At 37.0% G+C, this 19,649-nt stretch overlaps 1 pseudogene; it reads left to right on the top strand.

The window, feature by feature from the left end:
• The first annotated feature begins 1,017 nt into the window (after positions 1–1,017).
• Positions 1,018–18,680, top strand: LOC149188349 (triosephosphate isomerase, cytosolic-like; annotated as a pseudogene).
• The last annotated feature ends 969 nt before the right edge of the window (positions 18,681–19,649 follow it).

Raw genomic sequence — 19,649 nt, 5'->3', positions numbered from 1 at the left:
TAACAATCTTTATCTACATGTAGTAATATGATAAGAATCTTTATCTACATGTAGTAATATATTTTCTTTACTAAAAAAAATAGTGTGAGTTCTCCTTATACACAAAAGTACTGAGCTTCTCTCAACGTCATTATATCTATATTCACATATCAGATCATAGTGCATGTATAATCATGAAAGGTAAATAAACATGCAAGTAAAGGTAAGAGGCGTACTAGAAGGTATGCGTAGTTAATAATAGTCAAGGTGTGCCTAGTTAATAATAGTCAAGAAGAACAACCAAATGACATGTGTTTCTACCTCTGCAAGTCAGCCTTGCAACTAAGATCCCATCTTCAGTGATAGTCATTTATTCCCCGATGCAAGATATTTATCTTTATTTTTCAAAACATGAATGATAACCACCATGGGTTCGCACTAGACTCTCGTAAGAAGGAGAATAAGGAGGTATGCATGAACAATCTCTTCTGGAACCACTGTGTAACATGCAAATACCATGTCAATTACACTAAAAAAAAAATTAACCACTATCAATTAATTAACTGCTGTTACATTTTTTTTTAATGTAATTGACATGGTATTTGCGTGTTACAAGTGGTATCAAAGCCTAGTGCTCAACACTGTGGCAAAACAGGGTAAACTGATTATCAACATTGTTACTGTGTACAAAAACAAAAACAAAAAACAAAAAAACAAACAAGATGTGGAGCAAAACTGAACCGCGAGGATGGGGTCGTGTATCATATATAGAAACCAACCCAAAAATGTGGGTGCAGTTGGGAGAAGAGTCTTGATAAGCAAATGCAACATTGTTGGAGATAGCGCAGCAGCTGCGAAAGGAAATGAACAACCTTAGAGCTAACAATGAAAGACTCCGATAGGAACAAGAGAGGATTCTAAAAAGTCTATCATATCGACAAAATCATCAGGTACCCAAACCCAGTGTAGGAAATGGGGACCGCATAGAGACAATTAGTCATGAGGAATACCATGAGGAAATAGAAGGGAGACGTAACAATGAGGAAAGAAGGTAAGATAATTCCTCCCTTGGTAGAGGTCCCAAGAAGAAGAAAATAGAACTGCAAGGCGAATCTAAGAACATAAGACCTTCGGTGTATGATAGAGAGGTTGAAGAGGCTGCTGAGGCGTGGCTAATTAACATGAACAAATATTTTCAAGTATATGAGTATGATAATAACATGAAGGCTCAATTGGCCATTTTCCAACTACAGGGAAAAGCTACTCTGTGGTGGGAGGAGGTCAAAGCTGTTCGAGGAATTGATGATCAGGAGGTCACATGGAATGAGTTCCAAAAGTACTTCAAGGACAAATATTTAACTGAATGCTTCTACGATGAGAAGGCAAGAGAGTTTCATGATTTAAGGTTGGGCCCGCTGACTATTGATGAGTTTATCACTAAATTTACGTCCCTGCTAAGGTATGTCCCATACCTTAGGGAGGAAAAAGCCAAGATACAACATTTTATCAACAACTTGCCTATGTTTATGAAGGAAAAACTAGAGTTTGATTACCCAAAAACTATGGATGAAGCCATTTAGAAGGCCTGAATTTGTTACCAACAGATGAAACAAAAAGGATAAGGTAACAAGGTGGGGTGGATAAAAAGGGGCAAAGATATTTTCAGAACTTTCGAGGGACTAGATCCCCAAATGTCAAGAATATGAATTGGAAAATACAGACAAAAGTGGTTGGGAGGAATCCACAGAGAACGGAGTAGCAAGTTGAAAACAAACAATCAGAGGTGGTAAGTCGACCAGAGACTAGTTAGCAGTCGAAACCCCCTTTGCAGTGTTGGGGTTGTGGGGAACCTCATTATTTCAAAAATTTCCCTCATTGTGCTCGTACTGAGCAGGTCGCTAACCTTCAAGAAGCCTCCATGGTCGGGGACGTAGCCAAAAATATTCCATGGATTAATGCAGCCTTGGACGATGGCCAGGCTGAATATCAACCTACGATGATAGAGTTGGAAGGTAAGCTATCTAAACATTATGTTTCCATTCTAATTGATCCAGGTGCAAGCTTAAGCTACATTAGCCCAAAATTGGTAGAACTAAGTAACTTACCAAAAATAAAATTTAAAAACCCTTGGCTGGTGCAATTGGCTACTGGGGCCAAGAGAAGGGTTGTTGCTAAGGTGGTAAATTGCTCCCTAGAGGTAGCAGGGTAGAAAATTGTAGTTGATTTGAATATTCTGCCTCTAGGTGCATATGATATACTGGTTGGAATGGACTGGCTAGAGAAACATTGGTCAATAGTGGATTGCAAAGAGAAAATTGTGAGTTTCCTTGGAGAGAAAGGAGAAAGGCAAGAAATTCAAGGAATTAAGAGAGTTGTTAAATTACGACCTATCACTACTAATCAGCTAGGAAAGTGCATTCGAAAAGGCTGCCAAATTTATGCAGTCCAGGTGGGTTATACAAATTCTAAGGAAAAAAAACCGGTCTTGGAAATATACCCATAATACAGGAATTCACTGATGTATTTCCAGAGGAAATACCTAGGCTTCTGCCTAAGAGAAACATTGATTTTACCATAGAGTTAATTCCAGGTGCGAGCCCAGTGTCTAGAACACCATATCATATGAGTGTGCCTGAATTAACAGAACTTAAAATGTAGTTACAAGAACTCCTTGACAAAGGATATATATGCCCAAGTGTGTCACCTTGGGGAGCCCTTGTATTATTTGTACGCAAGAAGGATGGTACACTATGGTTGTGCATTGATTATAGACAATTGAATAAGTTGACTATTAAGAATAAATATCCACTACCAAGGATTGATGATATGTTTGATCAAGTTCAGGGGACCAAGGTTGTTTCAAAATTTGACTTAAGATCAGGCTATCATCAAATACGAATTAAGGAAGAAGATATTTGCAAAACAACATTCAGAACTCAGTATGGACACTATGAATTCATAGTATTACCCTTTGGGCTTACCAATGCCCCTGCCACATTTATGAGCTTGATGAATGGTATATTCCATCCTTATTTAGACAAGTTTGTCTTAATTTTTATTGATGATATTCTCATATACTCCAAAAGTGTGGAGGACCATGAAAAGAATTTGAGAATTGTGTTGCAAACTTTGTGGGAAAATCAATTATATGCTAAATATAGTAAGTGTGACTTTTACCAAACTCAGATCCAATACCTAGGCCATGTCATTTCAGCAGAAGGAATTGTAGTTGACCCCGAAAATATCAAAACCATCATGGAGTGGCCTATTCCTAGGAATGTGGCTAATATTCGATCCTTCATGGGGTTAGTTGGATACTACCGTCAATTTATTGAAGGATTCTCCAAAACTGCTTACCCAATTACCTCCCTAGAAAGGAAATTAAGGGTTTTCAAATGGACGGCAGAGTGTCAACAAAGTTTTGAATGCCTGAAGTAAGTATTAACTTCTGCTCTTATTTTAAATGTAACTGACTCAGGAAAAGAGTTCATTGTTTGCACAGATGCGTGCCAGGAAGGTATAAGGGGGGTACTGATGCAATATGGGAAAGTCATAGCCTACGAATCTTGCAAACTGAAGGATCATGAGCAGCGATTCTCTACTTATGATTTGGAACTAACCGTTGTGGTGCACACGTTGAAGGTATGGCGAAATTTTTTTTTTGGGTAATAAATTTTTGCTAATGACTGATCATAGCCGTTTAACGATTTTTTTTACCCAACTGCATTTGAATGCTCGTCAAGTGAGATGGACTACTTTTCCGAGCGAATTCAACTTCGATATGAAACAAATTAAGGGAAAAGAGAATTGGGTGGCTGACGCGTTGAGTAGTAAATTAAATTGTGTATATGAAGTCTGGTACAATTGAGTGGAATTGAAGTTCTTAGAGAAAGTGGAAGAAGTTTCCCACAATGACCCTAACTATAGGTTTTTATGGCGGCAAGCTAATCAAGTACAAAAATTAGGAAGACAATATGATTATAGTTTAAATAGTGAAGGATTTCTAACCTTTAGGGGCAAATATATGTTCCTAATTAGATTTATGTTAAACAATTTATGTTAGATGAGTTTCACAGGAGCCCGTATGCTGCTCACCCCGGGTATCAGAAACTATTGTCTGCAATTAAAAAGATTTTCTTCTGGCCAAGAATGAGAAGAGACATCACTGACTATTTGGCAAAATGCTTGGAATTCCAGCAAGTTAAGGCAGAACACTAACACCTTGCTGGATTGCTCCACCCTCTCCCCATTCCAGAATGGAAATGGGATACTATTACACTGGATTTTATAATAGGGTTTCCCAAAACTAGAAAATTGAACAAATCCATCATGGTCATAGTGGAAAAACTAAGTAAGGCAACTCACTTCGTACCTGTGAGATCCACATATAGAACAATTGAAACTGCTGATATTTTTATGAAAGAGATATTTCAACTTCATGGTATACCACGAGTGGTGATCTCTGACAAAGATGTGAAATTTACCTATCCTTTTTGGAAAGCTCTATTCATGAGCTTGGGGACTCAAATTCAGTTTACCATTGCATATCACCCCCAAATCAATGGATAGATTGAACAGGTGAATCAAATTCTAGAGGATATGTTAATAATGTACGTAATGTAACAACCAATGAAGTGGGAGGAGTATCTCCACTTAGTTGAATTTGCTTATAATAATGGATACCATGAATATCTGGGAATGATTCCCTTTGAGGTATTATATGGGAGGAAGTGCAGGGTGCCTACCAACTGGAATAATCCCGAGGATAAGTTGGTATTAGGACCTGACATGCTCACAGAAATGGAGCAGATAGTTAAGAAGGTGCATCAAAACCTAAAAGCTGCCCAAGACAGGCAAAAGATTTATGAAGACAAGAAGAGGACTTACTGATAATTCCAAGTGGGAGACCATGTCTATTTACAAATTAAGCCTAAAAGAAGCACATTGGGGTGGGGTAGTTGCGCCAAATTGGAACCCACATACTGTGGACCCTTCCAAATTTTGGAACAGATTGGACCAGTAGGTTACTGACTAGCCTTACCCATGCACATCATAATTCATGATGTGTTCCATGTCTCATTATTAAAAGGATACGTCTACGACCCTAGACATGTGATTCGTTTGCAGGATATGCAGGTAAATCATATAATGAATTCAATTGCAAAATAAGAACATTTCCAATGTGATCTATATTGATACCATCAATCTTTTAGTGTAGTTCGAACCTGACGGAGAGCTGTTGGTAGAACCTCTGTGAATTCTAGAGGAGAGAAAAACAATGCTAAGGAGGTGAGAAATCACCCAAGTTAAAGTGAAATGGAAGCACTTTGGCCCAGATGAAGCTACCTAGGAGGATAAGAATTTATGCGTAAAGATATCTAAACTTGTTTAAGCAGTTTGAAATAAACACTAGGGACGATGTTTCATCCGAGAGGGGGGGGGAACGTGACACCCATAATATTGTTCATGAATTTATGTTTTAACTTTGACATTATTTACTTTTAAAAACTTTGTTACTGATTTCGGTCTAAGTGGAAGACCAAATAAATGTAGCGACTCAGACTTGGTTAAGTCCCTGAGTATTAAAAGAAAATTTTATATATGCCTAAAAAAAAAAAAAAAAAAAAAAAAAAAAAAAAAAAAAAAAACTCTCCAGATAGTTAGGTTAGTTGAGCCTATTTTTCCTCCCTAGAAAAGGGTAGTTCCACAAAAGGTTTTCTCTCTTTCTTTTGGAAGTGAAATGAGAGAGGGAGTCGGAGGGACGAAGGGAGAGCAAAGGATACACATACCTGACACAAGATGCTCTGTAGGTGAGCAGTGTACTATTGTCTAAGGATATTCTTGAGCTGGACTTGGGCCAGTGGAATCCTCAATAGATCCTTACAAGTTGGGACTCTAAACTGGACCGAGGGTCTTGAGGTTTGGAGACTAGATCACTTGGGAATTGAACCTATACTATCTGGATGAGTGGAATCTCAGGGGGAGACATAGACATCATTGCCAGTCTCAAGGTTGGGAGGAGAGACTTCTGGTTATGGTTAGTATAGTTGATGCATTTACATTACTATAATTTACTTTACTGTATTAATGAGTTAATATAAACTATATTAATGAGTTTCTGCATTATAGAGTAATGCTGCTAACTGAAAAATAGAAGAAATAAAGAAAAAAAGTTGTCCATATTTCTCGTTAAGAATATATATATAGAAGTACCCAGATTGTATAATCCAGTCAAGAACTGAATTAGTAAAGCATGAAAGAATTATATAATGGGGTCACCATTGTATGTACATTTTGTTTAAAAAAAAGTAAACTCGGAAATATAGACTATAAAACAATAAGAGATTTTTCATTAAAACACTAAAGAAGGAGCAACATTTTCATGCAAGAGTTGGGATTATTTTCCCTAATATACAATTATAGAATCTCATGTGTGTTAACCTAAGAAAATCAAGACGATATTACCCAAGTGAACATGGAAAGGAATAATAAGTGAAATGCATGCATTCCCTTTGGAGCAGTTGATAATTGCAAACAAAATGGAAATTCATGCATATGGATAACTAGTGAAGGGAAAGTAATGTTGGATCAGAACTTCGACCGTGATTAATCAAACTAAATCTAGTTCCCACACTTTATGGCCTGGTCCCCAGTATGTCATCAGAGGGTTTCTCAATACCCTGGGTTAGTGTTTAATAGTGTTTACTAAACTAAGCTGCAATTCGAAGGGTTAACAGAGTCTGGCAACTTTGTTTTCCTGCCATATTTGCTAAGTTGTTTTTCAACCAGCTGAGCTAAAAGAGCTAGAGACAATAGCCGAGACTGTGAAGGTCAGGATTAAATGGAAAACTAGAAGGGAAAAGAGGCCCAACAGAAATGAAAACTGCACATTCAAATGAAAAACTAACTGTATGAAATTAATTATTAAAGAAAATTAATCTCTATGTATAAATCTATGAAAACCACATTCATTCAGAGATTTAACAGTAATAGAACCATCACTGGAATTAATTCATTCATTCATAATTCCAATTTGAGCAACACTATCATAGGAAACGAGAAGCACTATAAATTAAAAAAAACAGAGTCTTGATAGTCGACTTAAATAACCAGACCTCCTCTCCGAGAGCCTAGTCGAACTGTAAGGTATTTGAATGGTCCTGGTAACAAGAGCCCCATTTCAGAACTATGAAGATTGAAAATCTATGGGGGAGGGAAGGAGTCTTGGGATAAGATATTATCTCTATTGATTTGGATACCCCTCTTTGAATGATTAATATATACGGCCCCTGCTACAACCATGAAGCCTTCTAGGAAAATTTGATGTCATCTTCCCTCATGAATATTGATAATATTATCATAGGGGGAGATCTAAATTTCTCCCTGGTCCATGGAGAATCATGGGGGAATCATGCTCAGACTAACCCCCTCACGGATTTCTTTGAGCAACTATTGGATCACCTCAATTTCCTGAACATTGATATGTCTAGAATACAACCTATTTGGTGAAATTAGAGAACTGGGGAAGCTTCTCTCGCCAAAAGACTCGATCATTTTCTCATTAAGGCACAGTTAGTGGATCTATTCGACAAGATCCGATAATGGGTAGGCTTTGGAGGTATATCAGATCACTCCCCCATTTTCTTGGAAGTTGCGAACTCCTCTTGTAATCCAAAATCCCCATTCAAATTCAACTATGTCTCTCTTAAGGAAGATGAGTTACACAAAAATTTTAAAGAGACATGGACCCATTGCAGCCAGGAAAGCAACACCCCTCATGCTGAAATCATAGCTAATAACCTATCTCGCCTCAAACACACAACAATAGAGTGGGCCAAGGAAAAGAATAGAAGGGATGAAACTACATTGCCGAATATTGAAGTTGAACTTGCAGCTCTAGTTCATTCGGACAACTCTGGTTTTTGCTTCATGGAACATAAAGTCAACCTAACAAGGTTGGAAGCAGAAAATATTAGACTATTAAGCCAAAAGGAGGAAGGATGGAGACTAAAAGGTAGAGCCATCTGGCTCCAAGTTGGGGATGACAACACAAGTTTTTCCAACAATGTGCGAGAGGAAGGAAGATCACCAACACCATTTGGTCATTAAAAGATGTGTCGGGAAGGGAGGCCACTTCTTTTAATCAACTTGCAGACATGGGCATCAGACACTTTAGTCAGTTATTCAAAGCCCCTCGAGAAGCGACTATTGCAGAGGTGCTTAGGATAGCCAGAACACTTCCTCGGTTTGTGGATGAAGATGACTTGGATAACTTGAACAAACCTGTGACTCTGGGGAAAATAGAAGTTGTACTGAAATGGTTCAAAAAAGACAAAAGTCTGGGTCTGGATGGTTGGCCCATCAAATTCTACCTAACTTTCTTCCAATTAATTGGCAAGGGTCTTTTATTGGCAATTGAAGACTACAGACTGACTAGAAGAATGTAGGAGAGTTTCAATTCCACTTTCATTTCTCTTATACCTTAATCCGATAATCCCATTTCCTTTGACGATTTTCTACCTATCTCCTTATGTGACTGTATTTACCAAATCATATCCAAACTCATCGCCAATCGTATCAACCTATATTATACCATCATATATCTGAGGAACAATTTGCCTTTCTAAATCACTGAAAGATTCATGAAGCCATATGTACAGCTCAAGAAGGCCTCCATACCATTAAACTCAAGAAAATCAAGCATCATTCTCAAAATTGACCTCTCTAAAGCTTTTGACCATGCCAACTAGACCTATCTGTATCTCATCTTAACCCATAATGGATTTCCTCACTCTTTCGTCAACTAGGTCATGTGTTATGTCTCCACTATTTCCTATAGAATACTTATCAATAGTGTGGCCTCAAACTTCTTTCATGCTGAGAGGGGACTCAGACAAGGATGCCCCTTATCACCTCTGATTTTCCTCCTTATCATGGAAGGATTAAGTAGACTCAAATCCGCTGCTAGATTGTGCGGAGATTTAATTGGGGTTAAAATGACTGATGTTATTTTTATAACTCATCTCTTATTTGTTGATGATTTTCTCATCTTCCTTGATGGATCCATTAGTGACACCTCAAACTTCCAACATATACTATCCATCTTTAATAAAACAACCGAAATGATTCCTAATCAGATCAAGTTTACCATTATGACCATAAATTGCTTACTCAATGAAAGAGAATATGCACTACATCACCTTCAATACAAACATCTGGTCCTTGAGGAGGGAATCAAGTATTTGGGCTACAAAATAAAACCTAACAATTATTGTATTATGGATTAGACAAGGCTTATAGCAAAAAATGAGGGACGTATCAACATTTGGCAGCAACGTTGGTGATCAAGAGAAACCAAACTGTTGCTCATCAAATCATTATTAGTGGCCATACCAATATACTAGATGGCCCTAGCTTGAATTCCAAAAGGAATCACCTATAGAATACAACAAATATATCATAGATTCTTATGGAGAGGAAACCATGAAGGCAAGACTTTTGCCTCGGTCAAATGGGATCAAATAGCCAAACCCAAAAGATGGGGTGGATGGGGAATGAAGGATCTTAACTGTTTTGCAAAATATCTTGTGGAAAAAATGGGTTGGAAGTTACTCTCATCTACCAGTTTATGGAAAAAGGTGGTATATCAAAAGTACATTTATCCCCAATCGATTCTTGATTGGATCCGTAGTCCGAACAGAACCAGAACCAACATCTCCACTATTGGAGAGTTGTCACATGTGGGCATTATGCCATGATCACAAAACATAGCATCGAAGTAATGAAGACCTTCATCCATTAAGCCAACATGGCTACAAACAGATAATACACAAACAAAGGTAATGTTATTTGGCTTTACTCCCGCCTGTTGCATTTGTTCAAAAACTTGAAGGGCTCCACTTCCATCCCCATACTATGTATATCCTACAACAATGGTAGTCCATGATACCACTTCCTTTGCTGGCATCAAATCATGTATTCACTAGGCATCCTTCAGGAACCCACCCTTCGAATACATTTCGATAAGAGATTCCCAACACATTTCTGTTATTCAAATCTAGTTTTCACAATGTGGGCATGGATCTGCATTCCCTGTTCTAAGGCTAGAAGACTGACACATGCACTAAGTGTGTTGGAGAACAAAAACTCATTAGGTTTGATGCCATGAAAGGATAGCTGGAAATAAAGCTTCAGAGCCTCCTCGAAACCATTACTCTACACATACCCAAAAATGATGGTGGTCCAAGTCACCACATTTGGTTCAGCTATCCTATCAAATACTTCACCTGCATGCCCTAGCTTTACACAATTTGCAGACATATCGAAATGGAAGCTTCCTACAAATACATCAGAATCAAACTCAGTTTTAACAATATGGAAATGAACCTACCTACACTCTTCCAAACCTGCCATAGTAGCGCATGATTTTATGGTGTTAAAGAATGCAAATTGATTCAATTCCACACATTCCACTCGCATTTTCCAAAAAACTTCCATGGCAACCTCAACAAGCCTATTTTGTAAATATCTTGCCAGCATGGTATTCCACGAGATGACAACCACTCTCAGTCCATATCTTGTGAATTCTTATATAGGTATCAATACCAAATATGGGAAACAAATAAATTCTTAACTTACATTCCCACCCCTCACCACCAGAAATGTCAGTGCCCAGGAATAATAAAAATAATTCTGCAAGTTATAGAGCCAGTCCCTCTGCTATGGCCAGTGATGTAGAGAGAGATCAGTCATGTGCTTATCACTTTAGATGTGTAAAGAAACTTCTTTCTCTCTAATGAATTGTTCACAACACTTAGCACCACCTTCGCTGGCTCTCCATTTTTCAAAGAGTGACGGAACATATGACATGTTCTAAAAGAAAATTATTTGGATATGTGTCATAAGAAAGAAATCCACTTGTCATAGAATCACTTCACTCCTCCAGTCGCCATTAAAATGTGGCCAAATATTCTAAATAATTTACCCAATTGGTTCATCAACTGAGAAGATTCCATAGAATGAATCTCCCAAGTATCTGTGTGATATTGTTCTAAATTTCATTGTAGTTGGGCGGGACACAATTGCAATTACCCTTTGTTGGTTCTTTCACTTGCTTTGCAAAATCCCAGATGTTCAAAAACAGGTTCTTCAAGAAGTTCCTAACCTGATCAAGGTTAATGAATGTGTGTCCATGGAAGAATCTTTAACTATGTTTTCTGAAATCTTGACATATACAATATTGGATAAGATGCACTACCTTCACGTGGCTTTATCAGAGACCCTGCACTTATACCCTATTGTTCCTGTGGTAAGACACTTGTATGTTTTGGTTGGCATTTAGGTACACTAAACATTATGTCGAATGTCTATTTTCCATGAGTAATTGTATGGTGCTAATCTTGTTTCTCCTCAACAAGATATCTACTCTTCCAATTTTTAATTCTATGGAACAGATCATTGGATATAATATATGCATATTTACGTTGATTCTTTGTGTTTTCACAAATTATTTTCTCTCATGGCAAAGAGAGAAGTTTGAATATGAATTTTGGACTATAAAAGACCATTTTAGTTATTTTAGTTTAGTTCAGTTCAAAGAACAAATAATATAGTTTATCAACAATTGAAAACATTTTGTAGAATGGGAAGTATGCAATTTCTAACGATATCCTTCCAAATGGATTCAAAATCAAGAGAGGTGATATCATGTGCTATCTTCCTTCTCATATGGGAAGAATGACATATCTTTGGGGCAACGACACTAAGGAGTTTAAACTTGAAAGAGAGTCGAAGGATGGAATCTTTCAGCCTCAATCATCATTCAAATTCACTGCATTTCATGTAAGTGTGCCTGGTCTATGCATTAAAATTAATTTATTGTGAAAGATAAATTTAACCATGTTTCAAAGGGAATAATTTTTACTTTTGGCTTGCAGTGAAGACCTTGCATTTTTCTTTGTAAAGATTTTGCATACATGCAAATGAAGATTGTTGCGCTTGTCCTCATTAGTTTCTTCAAATTTGAAGTTGTTAAAGATATAGAAGTGGGATATCATCCTTAATTCGGGCTACATATGAATGAAGATGGACTAAATCTTCAAGTTAATCCTAGGTTAGGAAGTTGATCAATTGATGAGCCAATGATTCAATACTGAATTTAACTCGAATTCATTTCAAGAACATGGAAAGTTCATACAAATGAACAATTAAGGGTAGAAAATTTCGTTTAAATGATATTATGGCAGACATAAGACTGAGATTGATAGTTGAAGGAACTAATTTGGTCAAATTAAAATCGTAACCTTTATAGAAAAAAGTTTAACTCTATGAGGCACAAGTGACATTTTTTAGTTAATTAAGATAGTGATACGTACATTGGCTAAAAAGAAACCAAAGGGCCTCTTCTTGGAGACTATTTTGGTAAGGTATATTGTGATGACATGTGGAAGAATTGGCTCGTATACCCTTCACCAATATCTGCCAAATTTGCTCGGTAAAATTTGCAGCCATGGTGGTTTCCAACCCTCTTAGTTTACCAGCAATTCCAACTTTCTCTTACCAATTATTCTTGTTTGGGATTTCAATCAGATGAGGAGTTTTTGTTTGAAGGAATTGATACACCTATGAAGTTAGTGCTGGGAAATTCCACAAGCATGATTACCACATACTATTTATCTTCTCTAGGTGATGGGCATGACATAATTGATATAGAGTTCTTGCAATTTTTTTTAATAAAATCATATATTTTTCACACAAAACATTTACGTCAATAGTTCAACTAATAGAGAGCAATAAAATTTCTATTTATGGTTCAACCCAAGAACAAATTCTCTACTTGAATCTTTCACGTAATTTTTTTCTATGTTTTGGGGAGAGGTTTCCTTGATTGATTCGTAAGTGTTGGGTGTGTGTTATATTCTTTCCATGACTAGCCTACATGCTAGGGGGGGTCTAGGGCAATGCCCCAAGAATTTATTTTTGGACACTATATTAGGTGGGCAGACCTACCTATAGTTTTGTGCATGGATTCCACACATGGTTTTGGGCATGATGGTTTTTTTTTCCATGGTATTTTGTAGATCCGGTCAAGGGAACTACGATTATGTTCTAATAAAGGGTTAATGGATTGGGGTTTATGGATGCTTAGACATGCATATATATGTAGTGTAACATTGAAAGGAATATAATGAAAAATCAATCTGGTAGTCCCGGTTTTTGGATCCAGAGGAAAATCTTTGTGTATATATGTTTTATGTTTTATGATCTCACCATTGTTTATTTTATGTTTTCTTAGAATTCGTATGTGGGTAATTTCTGTACGGGGTTAAAACCTACATTTGGTATCGGAGTTGTTTCAGCTTCAAGGGGATGCCTTGGCTACTGAGGGGTTTTTCGCGAGCCTATGGTAGACTCTGTTCAGTGGGAGATCTGCAGGATCGATTCTTATGGTGAAAGAAGATGGCGAGTCGTGGAAAGATAGAGATCAAGAAATTTAATGGTCAAAGTTTTGAGTTGTGGAAACTCATGATGAAGGATCTGCTAGTGGATAAATATCAGTGAATCAGGGTAGATCTGGGTACTAAACCAACAACAATGTCAGCTAAAGAGTGGGCGAGGTTGGATCAGAAGGAAAAGAGCGCAATACAATTGTGTGTCTCTAATTCAATATTGCTGAATGTATCAGGGGAAGCTTCAGTGAAGGCTTTGCGGGACAAGTTAGGGACTTTGTACCTATATAAGTCTCTGGTGAATAAATTGTTCCTATGGAAAAATTTGTATAACCTAAGGATGAAAGATGGAGACTCGGTGAAAGAGCATCTGAATGCCTTCACTATTGTGGTAAGTCAATTATTATCTATTGATATTAAAATTTTATATGAAGATAAGTGCATCAGTTTGTTGTGTTCTCTACTAGATTTGTGGGATAGTTTGTGTGTTGCAATAGGTAGCAATGCAACTGCCTTGTAGTTCTATGAAATAGTCTCATCCTTACTGTCGAAGGAGATGAGATGGAAAAATATGGAGGGCTAGAATGGTGATGCCTTTTCTGTACAAGGACAGCCCCAGAAAAGAAACAAAAATAAGACCTCGAGTGGGAGATCTAAATCTAGAGGAAGATCTAAATCTTCAGGAAAACATGTAAAGGTGTGCTGGAAATGTGGAAAGCAAGAACACTTCAAAAGCGGCTGTAAATCTAAAGCTCCTGAGAAAGGAAAGGGATCTGATGATTCTCCTTCTACGAACGTGAAAACCAACTAATATGTAGGTGGGGATGTGTACTTGGCTTCTTCTTCAAGTAAACATGTAGATCACGAGGCATGGTTGATTGACTCAAGTGCATCATTTCACTTCACTCCCCATAGAGAGTGGTTTTACGAGTATGAGAAATATGATGGTGGTGATGTCTTCTTAGGTGATGATAGGAAGGATAGAATCGTTGGTCATGGAAAAGTCAAGTTGAAGTTACAAGGTGGAAGGATTAGAACACTTCCGGGTGTTCTACATATTCTTGCATTGGCCATAAATCTGATTTTTGTAAGCAAGCTAGATGTTGTAGGTGTAAAAATAGTGTTTTAGAAAGATACCAGAAAGATGATTTAGGGAGCACCCGTATTGATGCAGGGAGTTCGGATTGGAACTCTATACAAGCTTCAAGGTATCACTATTATTGATGGGTGCCAATAGTTCTATGGTTCCTGAAAGTGGTGTTGAAAATCTAGTGGTCTCTGGAGAAAAGAACATTTTATGGCATCAAAGGCTTGGACATATTGGAGAGAAGGGCCTTCGAATACTTCATGGTAATGGTATGGTATAAGGTATGTCTAATTTCTCTCTGGATTTTGACTTTTGTGAAAGTTGTGTATGTGGGAGACAAAATCTTTCCCCTCTGGTGCTAAGAGGGTGAAACAAATATTAGAGCTTGTGCACAGTGATGTGTTTGGACCCGTGTTGGTTCCATCAATGGGTAAGTCTATGTACTATGTATCATTTATAAATGACTTCTCAAGGAATACATGGATATATTTCATCAGGAATAAATTTGAAGTCTTTGATAGGTTTAAAGAATTTAAGGCTCTTGTGGAAAACTAGACAGAGAATAAGATAAAGGTGTTAAGGACAGATAACGGTGGAGTTTGAAAGAAGGAATTTGAATAGTTATGTAAGAAGTTTTTTATAGCACAGAAGAAGACTACTCCATACACACCTCATAAAAATGGAGTTGCAGAATGAATGAATAGGACGTTGATGGAAAAGGCAAGAATCATGCTGAGTGGTGTCAGGTTAGGACAGGTATTCTAGAAAGAGGTGGGGGAGACTGCATGTTACCTGGTCAACATATCACCTTCATTAGCGTTGGAGGATAAGACTCCACAAGAGGTATGGACTAGTAAGAAACCTTCTCTTTCACATCTAAGAGTATTTAGATGTGATGCATAAGTACATGTTCCAAAGGAGAAAAGAACAAAGTTGGATAGTAAATCTAAAAGGTGCATATTTATTAGGTATAAGGATGGTTTAAAAGGTTATAAGCTTTGGAACCTAGAAACAAGGAAGGTTGTGTACAGCCAAGATGTGGTGTTTAGAGAGGTGAAAGATTTTATTAAAAATGAAATCCTACCAAAGGAACTTGAGAAGATAGAGTTTGAGCTAAAGGAGGAAGAATCAGACTCTACAACAGAAGAGGAATCAGAAGATGAAGAGCCACAGACTCCAGCTATGAGAAGATCAGTTCGAGAAAGAAGACAATGAGAAAGGTATAGTTCGTCTACTTTCTGTTCAAATTTTTCTTTATCTATTATTAATGATGATCCAAGAACTGTGAGGGAAGCAGTAGTTTCAATGGATGGAAAACTATGGAAAGAGGCCATGGTTGATGAAACAATATCTTTGCACAAAAATGAGGCTTGGGATCTAGTGGAGTTGTTGGCTCGAAGGAAAACCATTGGCAGCAAATGGGTGTTTAAGAAGATGATGAATGCATAAGGAAAGGTGGATAAATTCAAAGCTCAATTGATAGAAAAGGTTATTCCCAATTGTTGAGAATTGATTTTGGTGATATTTTTTCTCTTGTTGACAAGGTAGCTTCTATTAGATTACTTTTATTTGTTGTTTTTGCTTTTGATCTTGAGGTAGAACAGATGGATGTGAAGACAAAATTTCTCCATGGGAATCTAGAAGAAGAGATCTACATGAAGCATCCTGAAGGCTTTGCGGTGAAGGGTAAGAAAGAATTGGTATGCAAGTTAAAAATGTCTCTGTATGGGTTGAAACAATCACCAAGGATGTCATATCAGAAATTTGATACATTTATACGGGGACTTGGCTTCACCAGAAGAGAAGCAGATCACTCTGTGTATTTTAATTAATTGGCGACCATCTTATTTATCTAGTCTTCTATGTGGATGATATGTTGCTGGTTGGATATGAAAAAGAAATTATCAAGGATTTGAAGACCCAATTATCCTCCAAATTTGACATGAAAGATCTTGGTGCTGCAAACTATATTTTGTTCATGGAAACTAAATGAGATCAAGCAAAGAGGAAGCTCTGGTTAAGCTAGAGGAAGTATGTCGAGACAATGACGCAGAGGTTTAATATGCAGGATAGTAAACTAGTGAAGGTTTCTATTCTTGTAGGTGTAAAGTTATCTATTGAACAGTGTCCCAAGACACAAGAAGAGGAAGAGGACATATCTCGCATTCCATATGCAAGTGTAGTTGATAGCCTGATGTATGCATTGGTCCATACTATGCCAAAACTTGCACATGCAGTGGGAGTATTGAGCAGATTTATTTCAAAACTAGGGAAGGAGCATTGGACAACAATGAAGCGGGTTTTCAGGTATTTGTGTGGCACTAGTGATTATGGTTTGTGCTACCAAGGAAGAAAAGGATTGGAAAAAGTTTTGGACATTCATGGCTTTGTTGATGCAAACCGTGTTGGTGATCTGGATCAGAGAAGATCTACAAGTGGGTATGTGTTTAGCCTATTTGGAGGTGCAGCCAGTTGGATGAGTAAAAGAGAGTCTATAGTGGCACTTTCAACTACAGAGACATAATACATGACATCCACTCATGCAAGAAAGGAAGAAATTTGGTTCCAAATATTGTGTTCAAGTATGGAGTTAGTACATCAAGCTATAAGGATAGACTATGAAAACCAAAGTGCAATTTTCTTGGCAAAGAACCCTGCTTATCATTCAAAGAGAAAGCACATTGATGTTTAATATCACTTTGTGAGGGATATGGTTGAGGATAAAAAGGTGTTACTGGTAAAGGTGGACACTTTGAAGAATATTGCAGATGTATTGACAAAGTCTATGAGCACTGAGAAATTCTGTTGGTGTAGAGAAACAAGGGGCGTTGCAGGGCTGAACGAATGACTAAGGTCTCCTGTGGAAAGAAAACAATACATGGGAGAATGCTAGGTGTGTGTTATATTATTTCCATGACTACCCCGCACGTGGGGGGCGGTAGGCCCCATTGTACGTTGCACTGGGTGCAGCAGGGAGGTTTGGAAGGGGGCAATAGCCCCCTTGCATGGGGTCTGGGGCAGCGCCCAGGGAACTTTTTTTTTCGGACCCTATATTAGGTGGGTGAACCTACCTATGGTTTTGTGCATGGATTTTGCACATGGTTTTGGGCATGATGGTTTTCTATCCATAGTATTTTGTAGATTCGGTCAAGGAAACTACAATTATGTTCTAATTTAGGGTTAATGGATTGGGGTTTATGGATTCTTCGCATGTATATATATGTATTGTAACATTGAAAGGAATATAATGAAAAATAAATCTGGTAGTCCCAGTTTTGGGATCCACGGGAAAATCTTTGTGTATATCTGTTTTATGTTTTATGCTCTTATCATTGTTTATTTTATGTTTTTTTAGAATTCGTATGTAGGTAATTTTTGTATGAGGTTAAAACCTACAACGAGGACACGATTGGTTGTAAGTTTTTCATTGGAGGGAACTAGAAATGCAATGGTACTTTGGAGTAGGTTAAAAAACTTGTTAGTACTCTCAATGAAGCAGAAGTTCCATCTGAAGATGTTGTGGAGGTTATTGTGAGCCCTCTGTTTGTGTTTCTTTCAATAGTGAAGGTCTTGCTACGCTCTGATTTCACAGTTGTTGCACAAAATTGTTGGGTAAGGAAAGGAAGTTCTTTCATTGGAGAGATCGGTGTAGAGATGTTGATCAATTTGGAAATTCCATGGGTTATACTCGGTCATTCAGAGAGAAGGCTTATACTTAAAGAAGATAATGAGTTTGTTGCAGATAAAGTGGCTTATGCACTTTCTCAAGGTTTGTAGGTAATAGCTTGTGTTGGAGAGACTCTTGAATAGTGGGAAACTGGAGATACATTGAATGTTGTTTCTGAACAAACAGAAAATAGCAGATAAGGCAGTTGACTAGAGCAACATCCTTAGCATATGAGCATGTTTGGACACTTAGAGCTGGGAAAATTGCAACCCCAACTGAGGCTCAGGAGGTGCATTATGAATTAAGGAATTGACTTAAGGTAAATGTTAGTCCTAAAGTATCAGCATCAACTCGGATTATTTATTGTGGCTCTGTAAATGCTGGAAATTGTGTTGAATTAGAAGCACAACCTAATCTTGATGGATTTCTTGTTGGAGGAGTTTCACTGAAGGCTAAATTTGTGGACATCATTAAGTCTGCAACTGTAAAGAAAGGTTAAGTCAGAGCGAGTCGTTTTGGCTTCTTTTCATGTGTTTGCTAGAAGAAATTTATAGTAGTAAAGCATAGGATTTGTGCATAAAAATGACCACTACAAAATATCCCACATGATTTCATTCTACTTTTATGGCCTTGAAAGGCAATGCCTAGGTTACGTCTTCTTACTACGAAGAAAATTATTTTTTGAAGTATAGTATGCCATTAGAAATTAAATGGTTAACTTTATTCTCCAATGTTTTCACATAAAATTAGTTTTTTAATATTATACCTGTTTTAACGAAAAAATTAGAGAAAACCCACGAACATATTACCACAATTACTCTTTTATCTGAACCTACAACAAATTCTTAATTTTGTTGATGGTTTACAAATTAGAGTATTTGTGAACAAGAAGGCAGTGTTGAGTTGCAAAAGTTGAGGATGTCAGTTGATGTGAAGTGTGACAGTGATTGATATTATAATCAGCGTAGAGAGAACTTCATATTGATTAATCCAACATGTTTTAAAATCAAAGCTATTAGATTTAACAACTAAGACCAAATGTGTTATAAATAGTTATAAAGTAAGAAATTTAATAAATAATAATAAATACTACTCCTACATGTTATCAAAAACTCTAAATGATAATAAATACTACTCCTACATGCTATCACAAATTTTTCTTGACCTTCAAATTTTTAATATTTTATTATATTTGAATGTGAATTATGTTATAATTGTGCGTGAATGTTATGTACAACTCAATTTTCTCTTCTCCATTGTTAGGAATTTTCTCTTTTTTTTGTTAGGTTTTGGTATTGAAAATGAATGTTATTGAGGTTTTGGTATTAAATGTTGTTACATTTTGGTATTGAAAATCAATGTTTTTGGTGAAGTGTTTAATATATGCATTTTAAAATCTATTTTCGATATGCTCATATCTTTGGTTGAAAGTAGCACAACTTTGATGTCTTCCTGAAATAGATAGTAG

The sequence above is a fragment of the Pinus tabuliformis genome, chromosome 3_1, assembly GCF_031772625.1.
Source record: "Pinus tabuliformis cultivar Carrire ecotype Pingquan chromosome 3_1, CPIR1, whole genome shotgun sequence".
Classification (NCBI taxonomy): domain Eukaryota; kingdom Viridiplantae; phylum Streptophyta; class Pinopsida; order Pinales; family Pinaceae; genus Pinus; species Pinus tabuliformis.
The sequence above is the reverse complement of the archived record's forward strand: the minus strand, read 5'-3'. Positions and strand labels throughout refer to the sequence as shown.